The 27,105-nt window shown below is 41.9% G+C and overlaps 1 protein-coding gene across 1 annotated transcript in view; it reads right to left on the bottom strand.

Moving 5' to 3' along the window:
• LOC124556596 (melanocyte-stimulating hormone receptor-like) overlaps positions 1–4,182 on the bottom strand; it is a 156,924-nt gene extending 152,742 nt beyond the window's left edge. Inside the window, exon 1 of the mRNA XM_047130562.1 lies at positions 4,105–4,182. The gene's annotated coding sequence lies outside the window, so the exon portion shown is untranslated. The remainder of the gene's footprint in view (positions 1–4,104) is intronic.
• Positions 4,183–27,105: the final 22,923 nt, after the last annotated feature.

Raw genomic sequence — 27,105 nt, forward strand, 5'->3', positions numbered from 1 at the left:
TAGGATTTCACACACATTTGAACATTTTTGAACAATTTGAGGATAATCATGACCCCATCTGATAAGTCGTTTCGTATATGAAAACAATAGAGATCCCGTAACGCTTCGTTGAGGCACATTAATTTCGATTCCGTTGTACACTCGCCTTCCAGTGTAGCATAATAGATTCGCTCAGAACTTCTGTCGTGCTAATCAAATCATTATGAAAATATTCCTTGTTACCGTGTCTTGGTTCTTAGTCGACAATTGACTTTTATTCCTCATTAATAACATCCGATACGATAGTTTTTAATTCCTCTCTTCGTGCGTGGTAATAGCTACAAGGAAATGGAGGAGGAGGAGGAGGAGATTAGTGTTTAACGTCCCGTCGACAACGAGGTCATTAGAGACGGAGCGCAAGCTCGGGTGAGGGAAGGAAGGGGAAGGAAATCGGCCGTGCCCTTTCAAAGGAACCATCCCGGCATTTGCCTGAAGCGATTTAGGGAAATCACGGAAAACCTAAATCAGGATGGCCAGAGACGGGATTGAACCGTCGTCCTCCCGAATGCGAAAGGAAATGGAGCTCTGTATGTCTGTCATGTGTCATGGAGCGCGTTCGCTAACCTGGAACGTGATTTTATATTTCTGCCAACACCTAAACAGCACATATTATGAACTCGCCAGCCATCAAACGAACAAATATGGATTATCATTTACATCTATGCGCTAAGGAAAGCAAAGTAGAGCTAATTCCTCCGAAAATTTTTACGGTATTTCTGTTTTGATATTATACCTCGCAACACAGGAGGAAAATCTTTTGGAACGAAGCAGTGTCGACGATCATTAGAAAGCTAGGGGTGTTAAGTTCAGTACACGGCTTACAGTGTATTAGGAAGTGAATGATAGTAAAAAACTTTTCTACTCTGTGCAGAAAGGTTTATATAATGTTGTGGTACATGAAATTCACGATAACCAGTTACTTAAGAATCGAGATACAGTTTTGCAAAGCGTCTTCCCAGTTTTCCGAAATAAACATTACCAGAGTACTTTCAAACTAGCTGCCCTGCCAATCAAAGTTAAGAAGCGAGTGAGATCACAAATGGCATTAACATGTATTATTACCAGGTTGGTCAAAAGAAAGCACTTCAGTAACGTATTCTCTGCAGTGGTCTCAAGAGTTAAGAAAACAGCACTCCAAAAGAGTTGCCAATATTCAGCCTCTAAGTGTGTGAGTGAGTTTCCTGGGATACTGGAGTGTTTGTGGTAGGCAGAGACAGAACGGTGATCACTAGGACATAGTTATGAGGGTGATTTTTGAAAGAAATAGTGTGGGAATAAGTACGAGTTCTGTTTTTGGTTCCTTTCATTGATAATCGCTACTGGTTTCCTATATGATCCGCCGCTTTTCTTGCATTGTTGCTTTAACCCATTTATTACGGAAAATTTTCCAGAATATGAATTGAGTTGGTTTATTTTCTTCTGCGAATTGCCACAGTCTATTTATGCAAGTCGATGGTACGTAAAGTTATAAACTTCAGTTGACAACCCCAGAATTCCTCAGGGATTCTGTTACAGTTCAATTTCAACCCGTAATCTGATCAAACAAGGGATTGGTATTCGTCTATTCGCATCAAGTTCAGTTGCGTGACGTTCGATAGAGACGTTTTCACTATTCAAACGTATAGTCATGTGTGCTGCTGAATTTGGTGTGTATGTTGAATTATGGTAACATCAGTGATCTGTCGTCTCGACTGATTTACTACAAGCAATTAGTGTTCATAATTGTCTTTGATCACATTCAAAACATTATTTTCTTAGTTCAAACTTTTGCGCGAAACTAGGGTTTCACATTTCATGTAATGTTAATATTGAATATGAAAGTATGTGGCACTGACGAATCCTCTGGTGAGCGGTAGAACTAGACGTAACCACTGCTGTGGAGAGAGAGCGCTCGTATTGCCGCAGCTAATGGAATAGTTCGGTGTGCCACGTGTCTCTGATGTCGTCACAACTTCTTCTGGCCGTCCGCCTGACATTCAAGTACAGGATAAGCACGGTGTGCGATGTCAGCACAGCCAGATCCGCACATCGAATATCTTGTCTCTAGGTCAAGCATGCAGCGGGATTTCGACACACCAATACTGAATGTGTGTATCACGAATATTTGTTTAAAAGACAGCCGCAGTGTCTTAGGCAGGCAGTGTGTTGAAGCTGACAAGTATAGCCGGGGGAAACATCACGGAAGATAAGTGTTCAGTGCTAGGCGACAGAATAAGTGAGCAGCCGAAGCATACAAAGCCACTCTATACTCCACTTGTGAACTATAGAACTGCCCCACACTTGTACGTGTGGTTACCGTACGTCAAGGCGCATGGAATGGAGTCGCCTTGTGGGACGGAAAGAGTACGTCGAATGCCTCTTGAGCGAGTGGTCCATCAGCGAGTGGTCAAACAATGCCCTTCAATCGTCTTTCACCGGCAAACTATGTTCGAATCTGATGTAGGATCCTGTGCATCCAGCGCCCTATAGGTGATCTGTATGTCCAGCGAAGCGATGCATCACGGAGGAATTATGTTACAAGAGTATGAAGAACGCTCCACGGATATGAGGACCCGTGTTTGGACCCCGAAGTCACCTGACCAAAATTTTATGGATTGATCTTTGAGGCCGTGACTCATCAGCGACTACTGTATATCGTTAAGTCGTGCCACAACTTGTCTTCAAGTCAACAATGAAGGCTACTAAGTGGGTGTTTCTGATTCAACTATTCACTGGTGTGTGTTCCCATTTGCTAGGTTAGTAAATATGTTTTTTCTCCTACTACTGATCAAATTTATTGCTTGTTACACAACCATTATAAAGTGACGTATGTAACCAATTTTTATTCAGTATTCTGACCGAGCGAGGTGTCGCAGTGGTTAGACACTGGACTTGCATTCGGGAGGACGACGGTTCAATCCCGCGTCCGGCCATCCTGATTTAGGTTTTCCGTGATTTCCCTAAATCACTCCAGGCAAATGCCGGGATGGTTCCTTTCAAAGGACAAGGCCGAATTCCTTCCCCGTCCTTCCCTAATCTGATGAGACCGATGACCTCGCTGTCTGGTCTCCTTCCCCAAAACAACCCAACCCATTATTCTGAGCATTTATTCCCACGTTTTTCATGAAAAGTTCAAAATTGGTTCAAATGGCTCTGAGCACTATGGGACTTAACATCTTAGGTCATCAGTCCCCTAGAACTTAGAACTACTTAAACCTAACTAACCTAAGCACATCACACACATCCATGCCCAAGGCAGGATTCGAACCTGCGACCGCAGCAGTCACGCGGTTCCGGAGTGAAGCGCGTAGAACCGCACGGCCACCACGGCCGGCTTCATGAAAAGTGAGCTGAATGTTTACTACTAGCGATTTCAGTAAATGTGCAATGGAAAAATGGCCTTTTCAAATCTATCTCGAACAGACAATTAAGTATGTTCTAAACCTCCTGGGAGCAGGAACGAATATCTTTCGGAGATTTGGTATCATTCACTAACATTTGATACCCGAAGTTTTCCCGCAGATGCGTCTCTTGAGATATATTCAAGCTTTTCTGCGACTTTTCTGGGACAATGCAAGATGATGGTACGAAAATAGGACTGTCTGACACAGTCTTCATTATGATTACTGTTTAGAAACAGATTACTGGAAGTCGAGATAGCTGCTACGTCCACAGTGACAATGTTTATTATCTCACTGGCTCAGCTGCACGTCAGACACATTGGCGAGCTACTTCCGAGCCCATTTTGTGCTGCAGCTTTTTCCATAAATCAGAGGATACAATTCTGCCCATTTTACAGTAGAAAGATAATATATGACTCATATTTATATCATTTCCAGTGTATTGCCAATTTTCCTTATTCTTCTCTCTCTCCACATAATAACAGTAAACTTTTATCACAATACTTCTGCTATGCTTCTTCAAGAAATATACACGTTCGTTCATTTTACCTCATATTGGTCTCTACTCTTTTGGCACATTTCCGCATTAATACTGGCGTCTAGTCGCACGGTTAGGTATCTAGCCTAGTAACGCCGGTAACTGCGCATTGCGTTGAGCCGTGTGGCAGTGACAGCTGATACGTACCGGCCGACGTTCAGGGAGCGTGCAGTGGCTGGTGGGAGGTGCATGGTGGCTCCGCGCTGCGGCTGCGAACGTCGGCGCCAGCGGCGGAGCACTGGCCTAGGCCGCAGCGAGCGCCTGCCGGCTGCGGAGGTGGGGGGGCCGCCGCCGCGCAAGGTCAGCACTCGCCGCTGCCGCTGCCGCCGCTGCACTCACTATGCGTCCTCATCTCCTACAAACGAGCTACGGGCATTGAAGTCCCCGACCACGTGTACTGTCACAGAAAGTTCACTGGCTTTCAACAGATGTACTAACCATAATAACAGTATTTATTCCTTCATCCCAACTTCTGGGTCGACTGTCACGTTTTGTGCCCATTTCGTGACCTTCATTTTAATGAGACCTTCGAGCGGCCTTCTTCACCTCGATTTAGCCTACTCCGACAAGTTGTCCGTAAAGTCAGTGAGGCATATCGGTACTCTGAGGTTGCCTACTACTAACGAGGAGAACACGGCAAGTGCCATAACCCGATAGCCCAGAAACTCTGCTCAGTGGAAGAGAGCTCAAAATAAGCAAACACATGTCTCAGTTTACCAATAGTTATTTGATGATTTTTGAGAAAACGACGATCAAAGCTTTTGAGGTAGCGTATGTGCCTTTAAGCGAACAACTAGTACAACCGAAGCGCTTGTGCATGGGCTAGCGTCACGGCTTCACACTTCTGCACCCCGTGCTGAAAACCCGATTACTATTTTCATATTTGTTTTTCATTTATCTATCCATGTCCGTAGAAGATAACAACAAGAATGCTTTCCAACGTATATTAAAATAACGTTGTCCATATTCGTCAATTAATTGTGAGTCTGGCGAATGAATTTAAAAAAATGAATGAAAAAATTGGTTATAATTGTTTTTGGTGTAATTCCTTTAGTGTATCTTGCTTGATACATAATCAACTGCAGGTACCAGTTTTCGGAAAAACGATCCGTTATGCGTGGTTTGCCACGAATTTATTTCCAACGCGTGAAATCTTCAGCAATGTTGAGAACGGTTCTTCCCCGAGTGAGATTCTTATGAAGAAGTGTATCTGTGGCAAACCTACCTTCGTGCCGTGTTCGTGTTCGGAAATTCTCTTTCCAATATTTCTACGATCGGTATCCGCCAAAGGAACGCAGCAAATCTCCCTGAACAATAAACGTAAGAATAACCATGAGAATAGGAGAATTTTGAAAGTCTGTAAGCCCTAGAAATACCATATACACATATATTTTATATAAAAAATATGTAACACCCATTGTGACACCCAGCCGTAATTTTGCAGTTAATGTAGCGCTCTTGTATTCCCTAACTTTATAAGAAACAGTAATGTAGTAAACTTCCACGGACGTGGGTAGATAATAGAAAAAATAAAATAAAAACAATTATCGGGTTTCCAACACTGGACGCAAAAGTGAAAAAAAACATGACGCTAGTCACTAGCTCACTGGATGCTCTGAGCGTCCGGTTATTTTCTCAGAAATGGTCGTATATCTTCCACTGAGCAAAGTTTATGGCACTTGACGTGTTCTCGTAAGAGTAACCACCAACTGGGCGCGTACTTCTTGTACAGTTGATCGGGAAAGTAACAGTATTGGGTAAAGTTATATCGCGAGACGTATGATTGACAGCAGTGGCTTCGTGTATCGATCGGAAGGGCTCACTAATTAAGACACTGGATTCGTATTGTGGGCGTAGGGGGTTCCAATTCTCTTCCGTACGTTCACACGGAGGATTTATTTTATTTTCCTAAATCTCTTAATGGAATTGCCGCGATGTTTGTGGAGTGCCGCTAACATAATTCTGACATCTGGGTGTTGCACTGTTCGGTTGAAAATAGTGGCCATCTGTGGACGATCAAACAGATACTCGCCATCGGACAGTAGAAATTTGGGTCCCCACCACACGGCGTGTGTGCGGTCACCACCATATGTTCAGAGCTATCCAAACGACCGGAATTGCGTTTCTCCTGACTTGCATGCAGCCCACACACTGTAGCCCTCTTGCAGGTCTTCCGATCTCTTGTCGGTATAGTCTTTTGACTGCACAAAATGGTTTCCACAGGCGACCAGTAGAGAAAACTGCTCTTTATCGTATTCAGTCTAGATGTAAATTAATACCACAGTGTTACAAACATTAGAAATCACGTTATTAGAGATGAGACAATCCTTGACGCTTGTAAACTCAGCTTTATTGCTTCACAATTGTTACTATACCCATTTGGATCTGAAATTTACTTAATCATAGAAATCGTTCTGTGATCTATAATCAAAATGAAATAAACAGTCTTGAGAGAATATCCGGACTCCCGAAGGTCTATGACAGTACGAAGAATTTTTGCTGTCTGAAACGTTTGCTGCCACTTGCTGAACGTCGTTCCTATGGCGGGTGGTTTTGCATTATCTGGTTACTGGAATGAGAAGTAAAAACAGGAAAAAAGCGTATCACCATAATTTCCATCTACTCATGGTGCCTTTTATGTAATTTTTGCAACTGTTTGAACTTTAAATGGCATGAGAACATTTTTTAGTTCTGGATATGAATTCATAAACAACATCTGTAGTCACTGGTAGCTAAGAAAACCTATCATTTCTGAACAAGCCACGATCACGGCAATGATTTTCATTGCTGATTGGGCATAATAAGACGTGGAATATCAAGGATTAAATCAGTATCAGTTACCAGATCTGAACTTCGCAGTAAATTAAAACTTAACTGAAACCGGAATGCTATCAAGATGGTACTGTTACCGACGACTGTGCCGCTTAAGCGGAGTTATTGAACGCAGTTTTCCGAAATTCCTTCACCAGGGAAGAAGAATGGAATATTCCAGAATTTGAAACACGAACAGCTGCTAGCATGAGTTTCTTAGAAGCAGATATTTTAGGGGTTGCGAAGCAACTCAAATCGCTTGATACGGGCAAGTCTTCAGGTCCAGATTGTATATCGATTAGGTTCCTTTCAGATTACGCTGATACAATAGCTCCCTACTTAGCAATCATATACAACCGCTCGCTCATAGATAGATCTGTACCTACAGATAGGAAAATTGCGCAGGTCGCACCAGTGTTTAAGAAGGGTAGTAGGAGTAATCCATCGAACTACAGACCTATATCATTGACGTCGGTTTGCAGTAGAGTTTTGGAGCACATACTATATTCAAACATTATGAATCACCTCGAAGGGAACGATCTGTTGATACGTAATCAGCATGGTTTCAGAAAACATCGTTCTTGTGCAACGCAGCTAGCACTTTATTCGCACGAAGTAATGGCCGCTATCGACAGGGGATCTAAAGTTGATTCCGTATTTCTAGATTTCCGGAAAGCTTTTGACACCGTTCCTCACAAGCGACTTCTAATCAAGCTGCGTGCCTATGGGGTATCGTCTCAGTTGTGCGACTGGATTCTTGATTTCTTGTCAGGAAGGTCGCAGTTCGTAGTAATAGACGGCAAATCATCGACTAAAAGTAAAGTGATATCAGGTGTTCCCCAGGAAAGCGTCCTGGGACCTCTGCTGTTCCTGGTCTATATTAATGACCTAGGTGACAATCTGAGCAGTTCTCTTAGGTTGTTCGCAGATGATGCTGTAATTTACCGTCTAGTAAAGTCATCCGAAGACCAGTATCAGTTGCAAAGCGATTGAGAAAAGATTGCTGTATGGTGTGGCAGGTGGCAGTTGACGCTAAATAACGAACAGTGTGAGGTGATCCACATGAGTTCCAAAAGAAATCCGTTGGAATTCGATTACTCGATAAATAGTACAATTCTCAAGGCTGTCAATTCAACTAAGTACCTGGGTGTTAAATTACGATCAACTTCAGTTGGAAAGACCACGTAGATAATATTGTGGGGAAGGCAAGCCAAAGGTTGCGTTTCATTGGCACGACACCTAGAAGATGCAACAAGTCCACTAAAGAGACAGTTTACACTACACTCGTTCGTCCTCTGTTAGAATATTGCTGCGCGGTGTGGGATCCTTACCAGGTGGGATTGACGGAGGACATCGAAAGGGTGCAAAAAAGGGCAGCTCCTTTTGTATTATCACGTAATAGGGGAGAGAGTGTGGCAGATATGATACGCGAATTGGGATGGAAGTCATTAAAGCAAAGACGGTTTTCGTCGCGGCGAGATCTATTTGCGAAATTTCAGTCACCAACTTTCTCTTCCGAATGGGAAAATATTTTGTTGAGCCCAACCTACGTAGGTAGGAATGACCATCAAAATAAAATAAGAGAAATCAGAGCTCAAACAGAAAGGTTTAGGTGTTCGTTTTTCCCGCGCGCCGTTTGGGAGTGGAATGGTAGAGAGATAGTATGATTGTGGTTCGATGAACCCTCTGTCAAGATCTTAAATGTGAATTGCAGAGTAATCATGTAGATGTAGATGTAGATGAAGTAACGAACTGCCCACTTGTTTAAATTTTAAATTCCTTGATTTAAAATTTTGTGACGGGAATGCGAACCCAGTACATAATAGGATTGTTAACTGAATAATATCAAATATTAGATACCGAATGTAACCACCACCTTTGCTTGAGCGGGATTCCAGCTCGTCACTTTCCTCCCTCGTTGAACACCCAAGAGCCGGCCGAAGTGGCCGTGCGGTTAAGGGCGTTGCAGTCTGGAACCGCAAGACCGCTACGGTCGCAGGTTCGAATCCTGCCTCGGGCATGGATGTTTGTGATGTCCTTAGTTTAGTTAGGTTTAACTAGTTCTAAGTTCTAGGGGACTAATGACCTCAGCAGTTGAGTCCCATAGTGCTCAGAGCCATTTTTTTGAACACCCAAGAATAGATGTTGTTTGTTCACTATTAGGCATATGTGCGCATGCTCGATTTGAAAGAACGTGACGAAATGTTTGTGCAAATGTAACTCCAACCTTACAAACATCGTAACGAAGATATGTTAATAAACAAATTACTCTTTCTCCAGCAGCTAAGAGTAACATGTTTAAACTTTTAATGACTTGATGGAAATTTATCGACTGACTAGGCATCGAAATCATCTCGTTCCGTAGTTGTTGGGTACAACCAAAGAGAGGTTTGCGATATAATTATTTTTCACCGGGAACTTCGAGTAGAGTGTTGGTACTTGAAATGACATGATGAAAGTCTGAACCTGAAATACTGTGATTAGAAGTTCATTCTCTGCCTGTGACTTGAAACCAGCATCTATCGTTACTTGTGACAAAAAAAAAAAAAAAGAGACGCTAAAACGGAAAACGGTTTTTATCAGTAGTTCGGCGTGAGCAAGTTAGTGCTTGAAATTAAGTGGTGAATATGTTTGTGCTGGAACGGGATTCGAACAAAGATACGCGCCTCTCCCGAAGACCTAGAGCAACTAGAAATCTTGATGAAAATAACGAATTGATGTAACTCTGCTGCCCTGAGAGGGTCAAATAACGTGAAAAGGGAGACCCAAACTCAAGCAAAGCACCAACAATATGTTCAACGTCACAAGTTAAAATAAAATAAGAGATCCGTAACCTAACATGACCTGTGGCTCATAAAATAAGATAAAATAAAATAAAATTTCTATGTAAAACAACATACTGGAGACAGACTTTCTATTCGTCGCAGCTTCTGCCTCTGTGTTGGCCCAACCTAAACTGTCTTTGTTCCAGTTTTTAGCAAATTGACATCATATTTAATGCGGATTCTGAACTACGATGTAGCCGACTTTCTTTTCCTGGCGTTACCAGAGGTGTAAGAGCTACTTTTGTGCCTATTAAGAATGAACGGCTGGAGGGACAATTGAGACCATACCTTGCAGATATCAGTCTGGAACCAACTCAACACAACACTGCAACACACATTTGTAACCTACATTAGTGTGTTATAACGGAAGATGCACAACAATGTATGAATGATCTGATTCCCTGGAAGTGTATTCCCGACTGTTCAGTGCCTTCATTTTCTGGTTCTGCTGTAAATTTATTCGACTCCGTCGACATTCACCATTTTCCTTCGCTATTCAATGCACGTTTTCTAAATGGTCAGTTTCTTCACAAATCTAACAATTAAATTGTATATTGTACCTAGTGAAATAGCCGCCAAAATCTGCATGTGTGCGGTTTCAACGGCTAGTCGGTTACAGTTAATTTCTGATACAAAGACTGGAAACAGTTACAGATTAGGTAGTAAAGAAACACAAGTTCTCTGTTAACTGATTAATTATCAGTAAGGTTCCGCATAGAAGTTATTCAAGTATAAAATCAGTGGTATGTAGAGACGCTTCTTGCCATCATAGCCCCTATTCGGAACCATTTTGAAATTTTTGCTATTTCAAACAATTTCTTAGTTCGATAAATTCCACTGTACATTATGTAGTTAACAGATTATTTAATTATTACCATCATAATACTGTTACCTTTTTTTATTCAGCTGTTGCTGTTACAGGTGTGCTTGCAGAAAACATTTAATGTTTTTCAGTTATTTTTAGAAGCTGTTCCCGAAGAGCGGGTAATTATTTAGTTCTTTTCATACGTAGGGAATACCTTTGAAGTTAATATCTGACACCTCCAATTATTCACTGATTACACGAAACTAAATTAATAGACGAAGACCATACTTGACAAGAGAAATCACGTTGCACGACTTTATTAACTTGGGCTCAGCGATGTTACCTCTAAACACCTATAAATTATGGTAAATGCCAATTAAAAAGCCAGACGATGTTAATGTCTTCCGTTAAAGTACTTTCGTGCTTTCAGATTTCCGAATTTAATAATGTCGAGGCTTCCTGCTCTGTATATGTATGGTCTAAGCTGGCCCTACATCAGATTAGGCCCAAATTAGTGAAATATCATATATCACCAGCAGTGTAATCGTACTGCCATCTACATTGTTCGTTCGCTAGATTTGGTAATCACTGAAATAAAATCACATAACCTTGCAGTGCGAAAAGTTTGATACCATCCTTCTTTCTTTCTCGAAGACGTTTTTTTTTTTTTTTTTTTTTTTTTTGTTAGTCAACATTTTTCCTTTCTACCAGCGAAATGTGGGAAAATGCGGCAAGTAACCGATTCAAAAACTGCTGTTTAGCACTGTTAAGAACATTTGTTTTAACGTTCGTTGAAGCTGAAAGAGTTTAGTTTCTTGCAAGAAAATCTTAAGCAACAACTACCGTAAATTTTCCGAAGAAGAAAAGGTCATTGCCCAAACAGTAAGAGGTTTAAAAATCTAGTCTGCAAATTCTGAGCCAGGTAGATCTTTTCGTCTGATACCACTGCACAAGTAATTTACCTAGGAGACAACACACTTTGCGTTTCTGTAGCTGTCGAAAGCATTAGTTGAATCGGTGTGTTCAACAGCTAAGGCTACAGGGTTGTTAAAACTGCAAAACAATTATCAACCGAAGGCTGAGTTCCTCCTCAACTATTTATGTCACGTAAATTAATGGGGACTATTTCATCTTGCCTTCCTCCAGCAAGCATTGGAAGCAGTATACACAAAACTAACAAAGTATTAAAATTTGTAGAAGTGAAAGGATTAGAACACACTACCTACAAGCTAGAAATTTACGAATTTAACCACGACGTCATTGTAGCAGTCGGTTCAACTGTTATTTTCGAATGCTATGATACGGTCTGTGAGGTCATACCTTAATTTAATCACGTCAAATAACCGGAGAAACAGAAAATGAGCCACTATGTAAATCTAAATTTCTAAAGTGAGCCTCTTCGTTTACATTGCATATAATACCGTCACTGAAAAGAACACCAAGCCATCCGGCAGCCTCCACAGCCATTAAGACTGAACCGATTCCTTAAGTGGCCAACATAACAATTCTCATAGCTCTGTGTCTGGCACGTCGGAGGTTCGAGTCCTCCCTCGGGCATGTGTGTGTGTGTGTGTGTGTGTGTGTGTGTGTGTGTGTTGTCGTTGGCGTAAATTAGTTTAAGTCAGATTAAGTAGTGTGTAAGTCTAGGGACCGAAGACCCTAGCAGTTTGGTCCCATAGGAACTTACCACAAATTTACAATTTACAAATTTTTGTCTGCCATTCAGCACAAATTGGCCACCCTATAGGATACGGAAGTTGGTAGCGAAGGTGTTATCATCTGCTAAACCCATAGACTCTCATGTCTGCTTGTGATCGTCTGCGGCCACACGCCCCCTTGCTGGCCAGATGTTCCCTGCTTGAGATCTGCGGCGTATGCTGCTGTTTAGGTTCTGGCTGGTATAGGGCCATTCATAGTAGCTGTGTAAGTTTCCATGGAAAGAGTCTAACCATATACAAAGTGAATGCAATGCAGTTCAAAAAATAGTTCAAATGGCTCTAAGCACTGTGGGACGTAACATCTGAGACCACCAGTCTCCTAGACTTAGAACTACTTAAACCTAACTAACCTAAGGCCATCACACACAATCGTACGCGAGGCAGGATTCGAACTTGCGACCGTAGCAGCAGTGCGGTTCCAGACTGAAGAGCCTAGAACCGCTCGCCCACAGCGGCCGGCGCAATGCAGTTTGTCTTCGATCAAAATGGTAACAGTCTGTCTCACTGTATTCCATGAAACAGTTATGAACAATACAAGACTATTGAAACTGACGCAATATGAATCCTACTAAACGTTATCGGAGCTACTTATTTTGGAGACGCCTTGTTTGTGAACAGTTGAGAACTAAATTGCTGCTAATGCAAATGTCATAAAGTTTTGACACAGTAGTGGCAAACTTTCTCACTGAACAATTGCTCATGCAGCAAGGCGTGAGAATCTTTGATTCGTATAATGTAGCGCCATCATTAAAATGCACCAGAAAATATGGTTGAATTGTGCACTTACGACATATATCTTGCAACAGAAGTTTTTTATAATGAAAGGTATAGGTAATTTGCTTGTTTAAGTCATAGTTGAGTAATGACCCGCCAGGTTAGCCGAGAGCGCTAACGCGCTGCTTCCTGGACTCGGTTAGGCGCGTCGGCCCCGGATCGAACCCGCCCGGCGGATTAACGGCGATGGCCGGTGTGCCGGCCAGCCTGGATGTGGTTTTCAGGAGGTTTTCCACATCCCCCTAAGTGAATACCGGGCTGGTCCCCACATACCGCCTCAGTTACACGACTCGCAGACATCTGAACACTACCGCCCTATTCCATGGATTATCCTAGTTGCAGACAGTTGGGGTACACTAATTCCGTCCCAGGGAGTACGGGGTGGTGGCAGGAAGGGCATCCGGCCACCTCTTACATTAACATTGCCACATCCGATTAACCATGCCGACCCTGCGTATCCGCGGGAAAAAAAGGCGCAAGCCAAAGAAATCAAAGAAAGAAAGTCATAGTTAAGTAATGATCCAGGTGGTCATAACCATTTTCGGCTGCTAGAGGTCATCTTGAAGTCTATACTAGTTGACTTCATGAGAATCAGTCATATTTATCGCCATGATTGGTCCCATATCACTAAAATAGAAAAGGACAATACATATTCCCTCATAAAGAAAAAGTAACTGAAAAAAAACTGACTCAAATGTCAGGAAGAAATAATATACTCTGCAGTCAGATACGTACTATCAGATTTCATATACAGGTGGCATTTCAGGACACTCGTCATAATGTGAAACCATGGTGGTGGAAGTGACACAAGAAACTGATAAACCTGCCTAATAGTGTGTAGGGCTCCCACAACCATGAAGAAGTGTTGCAACATGACGTGGCATGGACTCAACTAAGGTCTGAAGTGGTGCTGGAGTTAATTGATACCATGAATCCTGCAGAGCTATCCATAAATACGTAAGAGTACGAGGGGGTGGAGATTTCATCTGTACAGCACGTTGCAAGGTTTTCAACATATTATCAATTCTGTGCATGACTGGTGTGTTTGGTGACCAGCGGAAGTGTTTAAACTCAGAAAACTGTTCTTGGAGCCACTCGATAGCAATTCCGGACGTCGCATTGTCCTACTGGAATTGTCCGAGTTCGTCGGAATGCACAATGGGCACGAATGGGTGCAAGTGGTCAGCCAGGATGCTTGCTTACGTATCACCTGTTAGAATGGAATCTAGACGTATCAGGGGTCCCATATCACTCCAACTGCACACGCCCCACACCATTACAGAGCCTCCACTAGCTTGAACAGTCCCCTGCTGAAATTCGGGGTCCATGGTTTCTTGAGGTTGTTTCCATACCCGTACACGTCCATCCGCTCGAAACAATTTGAAATGAGACTCTCTGACCAGGCAGTATGTTTCCAGTCATCAACAGTCCAGTGTTGGTGTTGACTAGTCCTGGCGAGCCGTAAAGCTTCCTGTGGTGCATTCATCAAGGGTATACGAGTAGGCCTTCGGCTCCGAAAGCCCAGATCGATGATGTTTCGTTGAATGGTTCTCACGCTAACAGTTCCTGATGGCCCAGCATTGAAATTTGCAGCAGCTTGCGAAAGGGTTGCTCTTCTGTCACGTCGAATGATTCTCTTCAGTCTTCGTTGCTCCAATTGTTGCAGGATCTCTTTCCGGCCGCAGCGATGTTTTACCGGATTCCTGATATTCACGGTACACTCGTCATATGGTCGTATGGGAAAATCCCCACTTCATCGCTACCTCGGAGATGCTGTGTCCCATCGCTCGTGCGCAGACTATAACACAACGTTCAAACTCACTTAAGGGAAACGGGAACGATGAAAATGAAAAAATTAACATATTTTTGGTTTCTTCATTGTAATATTATTCGTAGTTTTCTGAATAAAACAAATCAAGTTTCACCCTTCTAAGTGAATTCTAAGTGTGTTTTTTATCGTTACAAAATTGACGCGCCGCGTTAACGGTTGTAGCGACCTGGTGTGTCACCTCTGACGGCGCCGCTCGCTGGCTGCAAGCATGGTATCTTTGCTGAATTAGACAGTGTTTTGTTTTCCATCGTTGTATGGCTTTATCTCTGTGACAAGTTACTGTACATATCGGTACACATAAACGCTATACCGTGTGTGCTGACTTGTGGAGCTCGCTTTGTGTTGTTTAGCTGTTCAATTTCGCGGATTTGACGAACATTGCTCGTACCTGTTTTACGTATTTGGTTTGTGGATATCAGTATGCCCCGTTTCAACAATCGAGTGTTTAAGAAAAGGCACAATGTGTGGAAGAAGAAATCTTTTGTTGTTTCGAAGGGAGATGCTGCTTAGACTGCTTCACTGAGTACTCCAGATGAATGTGATAGAACTTCTTCCAGCAAGAAACTTTGTGACAGCAAAGTGACAGTAATGATGTGAATGAAATAACTAACATTTCCTTGCTCTCTAATATTTTGAAACATTACGTATTATGCCAAGTTTGCAAAGAAAGAGGACTGGAATAGAAAATAACTTCACACATTGGTTTGGCTTGTAAAATGTTATTGAAGTGTAACAAATGTGATGCAGAAGTTTCGTTTTCTAATTATAACAGTATTCCTCGTAGTGGTAATAGTGGAAAGAGGGTGTATGACATAAATGTTAGGCTAGCCTATGGCTTGCATTGCATTGGCAAAGGCAGTGCTGCAGGAACAATGTTATGTGGAATTATGAACTTTCCAAAACCACCAACAAAGTTTGGATTTTATAATGAATTGGTGGGATCTTCTGCTGAAGATATTCCTCAAGCAACAATGAAGAAAGCAGTTAAAGAAGCTGTGACAGGTAATGGGAATTGTAGAGATTTAACTGTAGCTTTAAATGGGTCATGGCAACGTAGAAATCATAAATCTCTAAATGGAGTTGTGACAGCTACGAATAGAGACAGTTGCAAAGTAATTGAAGTTGCTATTCTCTCAAAAGATTGTAGATGTAGGAGCAATACCAATGACGAACATAGTCAAAGTTGTGAAGCAAATTATTACGGCACGAGTGGAGCGATGGAAGCAGAGGGAGTGAAAGCAGTTTTTTCCAGATCACAGGAGTGGTATAATGTACGATACACTAAATATCTAGGAGATGGTGATTCTAAGGGTTATAAAACTGTAGAGGAACTCAAACCTTATGGCAATGAAATTCACATTAAAAAACAGGAGTGCATTGGACATGTGCAGAAGCGCATGGGAGCTCGCTTTCGCGAACTAAAGCAGACATTAGGGTCCCAGAAGCTTAGTGATGGTAAAGCCCTAGGAGGAAGAGGAAGACTGACAGATGAAGCAATTGACAGATTGCAGACGTATTATGGGTGTGCAATTAGGCAAAATACAAGAAGCAATGAGTATATGAGGAGAGCAGTATGGGCATTATTTTCTCATTCTGCATTAACAAATGAGCACCCTCAACATGCACTGTGCCCCACAGGTCATGGCATAAGTACCAATCAGGAAAGGAATATTCCCATAAAAACAGTTTGCCAAATGCTGTAATTGATGTAATTAAGCCAATATTCAGAGATTTATCACAGCCAAGTTTATGGGAAAAGTGTTTACATGGGAAAACACAAAATCCAAATGAGAGTGTAAATAATTTAATTTGACTTAGGATTCCCAAAAGAGTGTTTGTACAGATAAAAATATTGCATTTTCGAGTGTATGATGCAGTGGCAACATACAATGAAGGAAACATTATGAAATGTGATGTACCGAAACGCTTAGGTTTCCAACCAGGACACAACACCATTTTCACAATGCGCCTAATTGATGAAGAAAGACTAAGAGTTGCGGGAAGAAGAGACAAAAGGCTACAAAATGCTGCAAAAGGGAAGAAAAGACCAGAGGAAATGAAACTAACACTGGAAGAAGAAGAGGATGCTGATAATCCATCATATGGATCAGGAATGTGCTAAAAAAACTTAGCAAGCCATTTCCCGTAAGTTTAAAATTCTCATCTTTGAGGAACATTATCTTAAAAACTTCTAAAAGTATCTCAATGAAATTTATACACAATATTGTTTACTTCTTTTCCTTCATTTTTGTAACAAATTGTAAAAAAAGTACTGCATAATTCAAGAGTCATAGAAGAAAAACTGCAAAATTTTACAGAAAAAATAAGCATCTATTAAAAAAATTGTTAAACAAAAACCAATAAATATTTCTTAACATGGCATTATGAATTTGTAGAGAAATATTCACTGAACGTGTAGTCCAAATTTCAGACCTATATGTTCAATGGTTTTAGAAAAAATGTTCCTTCTATTTACTAAAATTAACATGGAGGAGCTGGATCGTTCCGGCTACCCTTAAATCTTGATAACCTGCCTGTGTTTGAATACGCATTCCTATTCCAGTTTCTCTGTCACTTCAGTGTAAATTCATAAGGAAATTTGGTAAATTCTTCGAAATCACACAGTAATCAAATTTTGAAGTAACGAAGAAAATTATCTCTCCTGATACACAAAGAGAAATTTAGATACTAAGATATGGTCAATACTCCTGTTTCATACGGTTTTCATCGCCAGATTTACCACAGTGGTATGCTACTCAGTCTGTTCATTGCTTCTGTAACTTTTCCCTGGGACGATGAATCCATAAATGACGAACAAAGCTCAAATCACAGTCATTAATGGTCTCTTGAAGTGTTTTCAGAAACTTTCTTACGAAGTAAATCGGTATTTTCAAAGAAGACACTTGCGCCAGCAGTGCAAGGCATTGAATCGAGGCCGTGAGATGGCCTATGATGAAGAGCTTCTCTTAAGATAATCACGTAAAATTTTGTCTCTAGATTTTGTTCTGTCTTCTTGAAAATTGAGTAAAAGAAAAGAAAAATGTATGAAAACTTTTCTCCAGTGAGATACCAACCGACATCCAAAGCCTCCAAAGCAGCACTAGCAGACTGTGTTACCGCTAACCCAACAAGACACAGCTGCAGCATTCCTTTTGACATACTTCCATTGTGCCTAATACATATGGCTCACTACGCGAAGAGAGAGAGCAGTCGTAGCTTAAGCGGCGATCATCTATCTTTGGTTCAGACAATAAATTTAACTTGTCAGTGTCACATCTTAAATAGAAGTCATTAAGAATATATCATGAAAATGACAAGGAGGTATGAAGTGTATGTAGACGGATAGCGTTGTATATATCGGGAAGTAAGTGGAAGCTCACAGTGTTGCTAAGCTTTTCAGGCAATGTTACAGTTCCATTTTATATTAGTTTCCGTATCCAAAATGCTCGAGTGGCTCTGGGAAGCCCGCCTACTGGAGAGCAGCTGCAGGTCAGCCCGAAATTAATTTGATAGATAGTCAGGCGCCAGGACAGTGCACCATTTTCCGACTCAGTGTCAATCCCGTTTCAGCAACTAGACTACAAGGCTAAATTTTAGACAGGAATATCTATCTCAACGAATATGGAAATGCCAACGTACAATTAAGAGCGGGAGCGTTTTATTTAGGTAGGCCTGTTACGTCGCAGTGGCTACAGCTATTTCCTTCCAGGTTAAGCGCACTACAAATTGACATGCTCATTCAAGAGCCGCCTTTCGACTTTTCGACTAAATGCCGTCAGTTTTTATAATTAAAAGTCGTCGTTTAAAGCTATCATAATTTCCATCGGGGTGTAATTAAGAGGCAGGTGTGAAAAGAAGTGTTTTGTTGTAAACACTAATTTTAATTTACATGCTAAAAGCATAGTTAATGAATTACGAAGTGTTCTCCCTTTCATCTACAACAATCAAATTTACTAACTGTTTTGTCGTGTGAGAACCGGAAGCTTATACAGAGTTAAACACTGGACTCGCATTCGGGAGCACGACGGTTCAATCCCGCGTCCGGCCATCCTGATTTAGGTTTTCCGTGATTGCCCTAAATCACTCCAGTCAAATGCCGGGATGGTTCCTTTCAAAGGGCACGGCAGACTTCCTTCCCCTTCCTTCCCTAATCCGATGAGCCCGATGACCTCGCTGTCTGGTCTCCTTCTCCAAAGCAACCCAACCCTTATACAGACATGCGCTAAGTCCTTCACTCTTACAGTCGTGAGGATTAACTGTATTTTTGTATATTTGTGGTAAGATCTTACGGGACCAAACTGCTTAGGCCATCGGTTCCTAGGCTTACAAGCTATTTAATATAACTTAAACTAACTTACGCTATGGACAACACACACACCGATGCCCGAGGGAGGACTCGAACCTCCGACGGGGGAGCCACGTGCACCGTGACAGGACGTCTCAAACCACGTGGCAACCCCGCGTGACTAACTGTATTTATCTGAATGTTAACATCTACAGCAGTCGCTAGCTGAATAACCAAGAATCATTCTGTGAATGGTCCACACCATGTGTTCTGCGAAAGACATGGCATTCGTTCGTCTCATGGACAATATACAAGCCAGTCTCTTCCTCAGTTACTATGCTTGGGTATATAGTCCCCTTAGGGCTAGAAACGTGCGAAGTGCATCGAGCCGCGCGGGGTAGCCGCTGGGTCTAGGGGCGTCCTGCCACGGTTTTCACGACTCCCCCCCCCCCCCCCCCTTTGGAGGTTCGAGTCCTCCCTCGCGCATGGGTATGTGTGTTGTCCTTAGTGTAAGTTAGTTTAAATTAAATTAAGTAGTGTGTAAGTACAGGTACCGATGATCTCAGCTGATTGGTCACATAGGAACTTACCACTACCACCAAGTGTTCCGAAAGGCAGTATAGCTCCCCATCGGAGAAACGCTTTAAGCACTATTCATCTGACTGCCTATCGGAAGAGCGGTGATTAGTGTACTCTGGAAGTGTATTTTGGTTAAGACTTTACCTGTCACGTGTTTCTGTCGTCGTTTGGTGTGAGTGAGAACATTGTGAATACCTCGAAGGAAACGATATATTGATATATAGCCAGCACGAATTCAGGTAATATCATTCATTTGAAACACAACTAGGTTTCTATTCACACGAAGCACTTTGAACAATCGACAGGTGATCATTGATACCATATTTCTAGATTTACAGAAGGTCTTTGACATCGTTTCTCACACGCGGCTTGTAATGAAACTGCGTGCTTATGGAGTATTGTCTTGATGTACGACTGGATTCAGGATTTCGTGTCACAATGGTCACAAGACGTATTAATCGACGAAAAATCGTCGAATATAACAGAAATGACATTTGGCGTTCGCCAAAGATGTGTTATAGGCCCTATACTTTTCCTGATTTGTAGAAAAGATTTATGAGACGGTTTGAGCAGGTCTCTTAGATCGTTTGTAGATGATGTTATCATTAACCACCAAGTAAAGTCATCAGAAGATCAAAACCAACTGCGAAATGATTTAGGCAAGAAGGTGTCAAAAGTGGTAGTTGGTTCCAGATAATGAAAAGTGTAGGATCATCCATATGAATACTAAAAGAAATCGGTTAAATTTCGGGTGCACGATAAATCATACAGACCTAAAGGCTGCCAGTTCAACTAAATACCTATGGATTACAATTACGAACAGCTTAAACTAGAATTATGACGTATATAACTTTGTCGGGAAGGCGAAGAAAAAAGACTGCGTTTTATTTGCAGAACAGAAGATGCAACAGTTCTGCTAGAGATACTATTTTCTAGAGTACTTCCGTGCCGTGTGGGATGCGTGCCGGACACGACTGACACTGAAGAAGTTCAAAGAAGTACAGCTGGTTTTGTATTATCGCGAAACATATGAGTGGGTGCCTTCAGTACTACACCGAAGTTGGGGGTAGCAATCGTCAGAACGAAAGGCATGTTTATTTGTGGCGAGAACATTTTACGAAATTTCAATCACCAACTTTCTCCTCCGAACGAGAAAATATTTTGTTGACGCCATCCTACATAGGCAGAAAATACGATCGTAAAAAATAAAAAAAATCAGAGTTAGCAAGGGAAGATTTAAGTGTTGCATTTCCTGCACGCTATTCGACAGTGGAATGGTACGGATTTAGTCTCAAATGGTTCGATGAAACCTCTGAAAAGCACTTATGTGAACAGCAGAGTAGACACATAGATTTAGAAGTAGATGTAGATGTAAGACATTTGGTCAGTGTGAAGGATCCCTGCGAGAATAAATTGCGTAGGCAGTGGAGAAGCTTGTCTTAATATGTTGGAGTTGACAACGCAGCCAAATCTTGAGACGGACTTCGTAAAGTAACACCTTTTCTGCAGGTATCAATAACAGAAACCAGTAATCTAATAATTTCATTGTTTTCCAATATTCAATCATTCATTTCCCACAAGCTGTACCTTTCCGAAGAAATATTATACTCTAAGATTCTTTCACTGCCCCGTTGATCACATAGATCTTTCATCTTGAGCTGTTGTTGTTGTCTTGATCTGCAATCTGAAGAATAGTTTGACGAGGATCTCGAGGCTAGTCTACATCCATTTGAACCAGCTCACTCTGCTCCAGCCATGGCCCCCTTCTACAGTTTTCACCTCCCACGCCTTATTCCATTACCAAACTGACTGTTCCTTGATGCCTGAGTATGTCGTGTCAACCGCTTCCTTCTTTTAATCACGTTGAACCACAAATTACTTTTTCCTGAAATTGACACATCTAATTTTAAATGTCCTTCTGTAACATCATATATCAAAAGCTTCTATTCTACTTTTGTATGAACTGCGTATCGTCTATATTTCACTTCCACACAAGGCTGTTCTCCGGGCTAACACATTCCGAAAAGAAATTCATAACACTCAAATTTATATGCGAAATTGAGAAATTTCTCTTTTTCGGAAATACTCTTTCTGCTAATGCCGATTTGTATTTGATATCCTCTCTACTTCGATCGTCAGTTATGTGGGCTACCAAATAGTAAAACTGTTCTACAACATTTAGAGACTCATTTCCTACTGTGATACTCGTACTATTACCTAATTTAATTCGACTACATTCCATTACCATTATTTTATTTTTATTGATGTTCGTCTTATAATCTCTTTTCAAGACACAGTTCATTCCGTTTAGCGAATGTTACGACTGCTATGCAGTATCAGCCATAATTGCAGTGTCTGCGGTAAACCACTAAGTTTTTATAGCTTCTCCCTGAACTTTAACTCGCTTTGCAAATTTCTCCTTGTTTGTATTTACTGCTTGCTCAGTGTACAGATTGAATAACATCGAGGAGAGGCTGAAACCTTACCGTAGTCCTTTCTCAGCTACTGCTTCTACTTCATACCCTTTGTTTCTTATAACTGCAATCTGGTTTCTGTACAAGGTGTACATATATTTCATTTCCTGTAATTTACCCCTCCTATCTTCGCCGTTTCATATAATGGGTGGCATTCAACATTGTCAAAAACACTCTCTAAAATTACAAGTGCTATAAATGTAGACTGCCTTTCTTCAGTCTGTTCTTTATGATACACCTCAGAGTTAGCTGCTCCTACATTTCTCTGGAACCAAAACTGATCTTCCCCGAGACCGACGTCTACACACATTTCGGTACGACTGTAAGTAATGATCTTCAAAACTTTTCAACCATTACCTTAAACAGATGGTAGTTTCACGTCAATTATGGCCGTCTGAATACCGTGACAAATTCAGATAGTGACTTTCAGGCGCTACAGCTGAGGATAATTAGTAGCAAAATTGAAACGCGTCTTTTGAATGAGCATGTCAATTTATAGTACGATCAACACTGTATCCAACAGGTGTAACCACCGCTGCCTGGCAGGCCTGCCTAAAAAATTCTCTTTATCCTCATTTTTGATGTAGCTTTCAGCTGCTGTAATCACCGAGATTGATATTGCTGTCTGTAGTTCAGTCTTGTAGCCTAACTACTGAAATGGCATTGAAGCACCGTGGGAAATTCTTGCAGACACTTCGCAGTCTCCAGGCGCGTGACCACCTATCAACTTAATTTAGGGCTGAGCAGTATGCGGGAGCCTCAGAGCCAGTCGTACAGTTAGAATATGAACACTAGTGAAGAATGGAATTGACAATTCAGCATGAAAAGTTTGCCAACCCTCTGATCTTCCACTTAGTTCCGGGTGTGGGCTAAGGTATCTGTCTACATTCATTTGATGCTTTATGTCAACCTGATAAAATATTCTGAATGACCCCATTTAAGACGCGACACTGAACTATTAAATACATTGGTTGAAGCTAAGATCACGATGGAAATAATGAGAGAATGTATGCTGCAACTGTGTCTTGGCGGATTAGCGGAAACACAATCGGCCTTTGATACTTTTGAGACCTTAGATGTCGGCTAGTGTCTCTCTGCAGAAATGTTGCAGTATTTAAGGTATTTTCGTTTTCCTTACTCGATTTGCAAATGAAAAAAAAAACTCTCGTCCCGAACAGGCCATGAAGGCACAACGGTACCGACCGGACGCAGTGTCATCCTCACCTCATAGGCGTCACTGGCTGCGGATATGGAGGGCCATGTGGTCAGCACACCTCTCCCCCGGCCGTATGTCAGTTTACGAGACCGGAGCAGCTAGTTCTGAATCAAGTAACTCCTCAGCTTGCCTCACAAGGGCTGAGTGCACCCCGCTTTGCAACAACACTCGACAGACCGGATGGTCACCCGTCCAAGTGCTAGTCCACCCCGACAGCGCCTAACTTCGATGATCTGACGGGAACCGGTGTAACCACTGTGGCAAGGCCGTTGGCGATTTGCAAATGGGCAGAACGAAATTCAGTAATGAAATCTTAAGAGAAGCTCTACGTAATAAGCCATCGCACAGCCTCGCTTCACTACCTTATAGCTGTAAGCGTGTATCCTTTGAAAAGATCGTGTTATTCCACAAGAAAGGTTTTGTAAAGACTGTAAGGGATCATTAATGACAGTCGTTTGTGTTTCGTTCGTCATGTAGGGTATCACCACCGCAAACAATAGTTATGGTAGCAAACAACACTCTCAATAGCTTTTAACTATGGTAAATCTGGAGATGAAGAACGTACGTATTAAATTGCAGAATTGAAAGCTTCTTCACATCTTCATTTTCGTTTCTGCACCAGACGAGATAAATTTTGTTTGTGAATACGAAATTTGATTACTATACGATGTCGATTGAAATGTTTCACAAGTTGCTACTTCCACCGCCATATATTTCATTATGACGAGTGTCTTGAAATGCTACCTGTATATGGCATTTGATCGCTAACATCAAAAGTGCGCAGTACAGTATTGCTTCCTGACGTATGGGTAAGTTGGATTTTCTGTTAATTTCTTTTTATAACGGCAGATGTATTGACCTTTTCTATTTTAATGTTACGGCAGCCATAAAGGTGACAAATGTGACTGATTCGAATGAAGCCAAACTGTACAAATATGAATATGGTCTCTAGCAGCTGAAGACAATTATGACAAATTGCCTCATTTTTCAATTATCGCTGGGACACACAGTTTACGTTTACCTTCCGCTATAACAAATCCTGGTTGTTAGATAGTTATAGTAAGTGTATAGTCCAGTTTTCTTTTCTGGTACATTGTGATCATGGTGGCAGGTTACACGAAGCAAACATTGTCAAGCCATATGTTAGTATTACATGACTAAATTCCTCACCACTATGTTGGAACATTTGCATCAGCAGTAACCATGTTCTGAATCCCCCCAAATGTGTTACCTCCAAAATAAGCAGTTCTGATGTAATTTAGCAGAATACCTGTTGCGTCAGTTTCAATAAACTTGCGTTGTTCGTAACTTCATTCATAGAATTCAGTTAGGGAGCATGTGTCTGTGTTTCCATCAAAGACACACTGCGTTGCTTTCATTCGGTATTCGACAGTCTCTTACCAAGCAAACTCACTCAGCTACTATGAAGAGTCTTATAATAGCCAAACCGAGAGCAGTAGCATACGGCGGAGGTCGGAATCAGTCACTGCAACACAGAGGGAAGACATGGACGGCTAGGGGGCTGGCAAAAGGGGCAGCACCCGCGTCCGCTGACGAGGCTTTGGCTGTTTTTGTAGCGGTACCGGTCTATGCCCATCTGACTTCAGAATGCGCTAGGGGTTTTCGTGAAGATGAGGGATTGGGGTTGTGTGCGTGGCTTCAGTGTGTAAGCTTGTGTTTAGTGTTTTATGTGTGTGTGTTATTGGTCCCTAAAGAGGCGTGTAGTGTAAGGATTAATTTTGGGCATTTGAGAGAAGCTTCTGGTGGTTAGTGTCCTAAATTTTGAATGAGAAATTGGGGCGAAGTTTGTGGTGTTTCATAAAATTTTGTGTATTAATCCTGAACAAGTGTGTAAATGGAGGGTTGGCCTAAAAAGTCTCTTACGTGTGTATTGGGGACGTATCTGCGAGCGCCTGAGATGATACGGAAAACTTTGTTCTGGAGACGATGCGGTCGGGTTAGTGCTGTCTGACCCCATAGACCATACCTCCGAGTCATACAAGAGGACCGGAAGTATGAACTGGCGCCAGAAAAGAAGAAGCACTCAATGGTTAACCCGTTCCCTTTCAGCAGGGGATATAACCTACAGAAGAGTGCGCAGCCTTTGTTTGCTGCGGTCGTGAGGTGCCTTTTTAATGTTACGCGTCGGACTATTTCGAGGCTCAGGTAAAGTACTGATTTCCTCCAGATTAATTCTCTGCCGTCATTGGTGAGTTGACGATCAGGGAGCTTGGTTTTAGGGGCGAAATACATCGCCTGGCAGTTGGTGGGATTGGTTTTTATTTTCCAGCGATTACGCTACTGTGTTATCTCGTCGAGGTGTCGTTGGAGGTTACGGTGTATAAGGAGGAGGCTGCGACTGATTCTGTATAAAGCGGACGCCTGCTGTGGTGGGGAAGGACTCTCAAACACGAAAATGTTCTGAAATTGACACTCAGCCCAGAAATCTGTCAATAAAGTACTTTTATAGTAGACTGCCATTTTAGAGATGTCAGAATGGGGAATTATGATTGGACTTCCGTTACATACACCGTTTTAACATACAAGCAAAATGCCATACAGTTAGTCGACTTTGTTGTCCTTTTAGGCCCCGATTACCACTTGACTACTAGCAGGCGCGACGGTCGATGGCTCTTGGAGATGATAACATCTCCACTACCAATTTTCGTATCCTACGGGGCGGCCATGTTGGCCACTTACGGAATCGGTTCAGTCTTATCGGCTGTGGACTGTTTCAAATGATAACGAAGAGACATATTTAGCCGGCCGAAGTGGCCGAGCGGTTAAAGGCGCTACAGTCTGGAACCGCACGACCGCGACGGTCGCAGGTTCGAATCCTGCCTCGGGCATGGATGTGTGTGATGTCCTTAGGTTAGTTAGGTTTAAGTAGTTCTAAGTTCTAGGGGACTTATGACCACAGCAGTTGAGTCCCATAGTGCTCAGAGCCATTTGAACCATTTTTAGACATATTTAGAAGGAAAATTGAGATTCACATAGTGATCCATGTTATGTTTCCCCGGCTATTGGATGTGATTAACCAAAGGTATGACCTCACAGACCATATCATTCCATTCAGAAATGTCAGTGAAATCGACTGCCTCAATGGCATTGGTAAATTTCGAGTCTGTAGGCAGTGTATTCAAATCTTATCGCTTCTATAAATTTTAATACGTCGTAAGTGTCATCATTTTAGGGGAAGAACGTCAATCGTGGTGTTCAAAGTATTCAGAATATTTTAGTGATTGGGACATGCTCCAGGAAACCAAGGACGTAAAGTCTCGAGAAATTTACGTCATATAAATACGTCTTGTTTGAGGATGAACTCAGTTTTCTGTTGAAAAGTATTTTACAGTTTGAACTGGCCGTACCTTAGCTACTGCTTCAACTAATACTTAAACAGCTGCAGAAACGTATTAGTAAAATACTTAGGCAGTGCCATCAAATGAAAAGATCGACCTCGCTCAGACTGTGGAGACTTTGTTTTTAAATCTCATTACTGTTTGCACAACAAAGTTTCCTTGTTCGGGAAATTGGTGATAGTTGTTGCTTGAGCCAATTTTACAAGAAACTGATATCCTTCATCTACAATGAACGTTAAAACAGATATTCTTAAGAAGACTGAACACCGGTTTGTGAATCGGTTACGACAGGCCGTTGTGACCGAGCGGTTCTAGGCGCTTTAGTCCGGAACCGCACTGCTGCTGCGGTCGCAGGTTCGATTCCTGTCCCGGGGATGAATGTGTGTGACGTCCTTAGGTTAGTTAGGTTTAAGTAGTTTTATGTCTAGGGGGCTGATGACCTCAGGTGATACGTCCCATAGTGCTTAGAGC

Source organism: Schistocerca americana, chromosome X, assembly GCF_021461395.2.
Source record: "Schistocerca americana isolate TAMUIC-IGC-003095 chromosome X, iqSchAmer2.1, whole genome shotgun sequence".
NCBI lineage: Eukaryota > Metazoa > Arthropoda > Insecta > Orthoptera > Acrididae > Schistocerca > Schistocerca americana.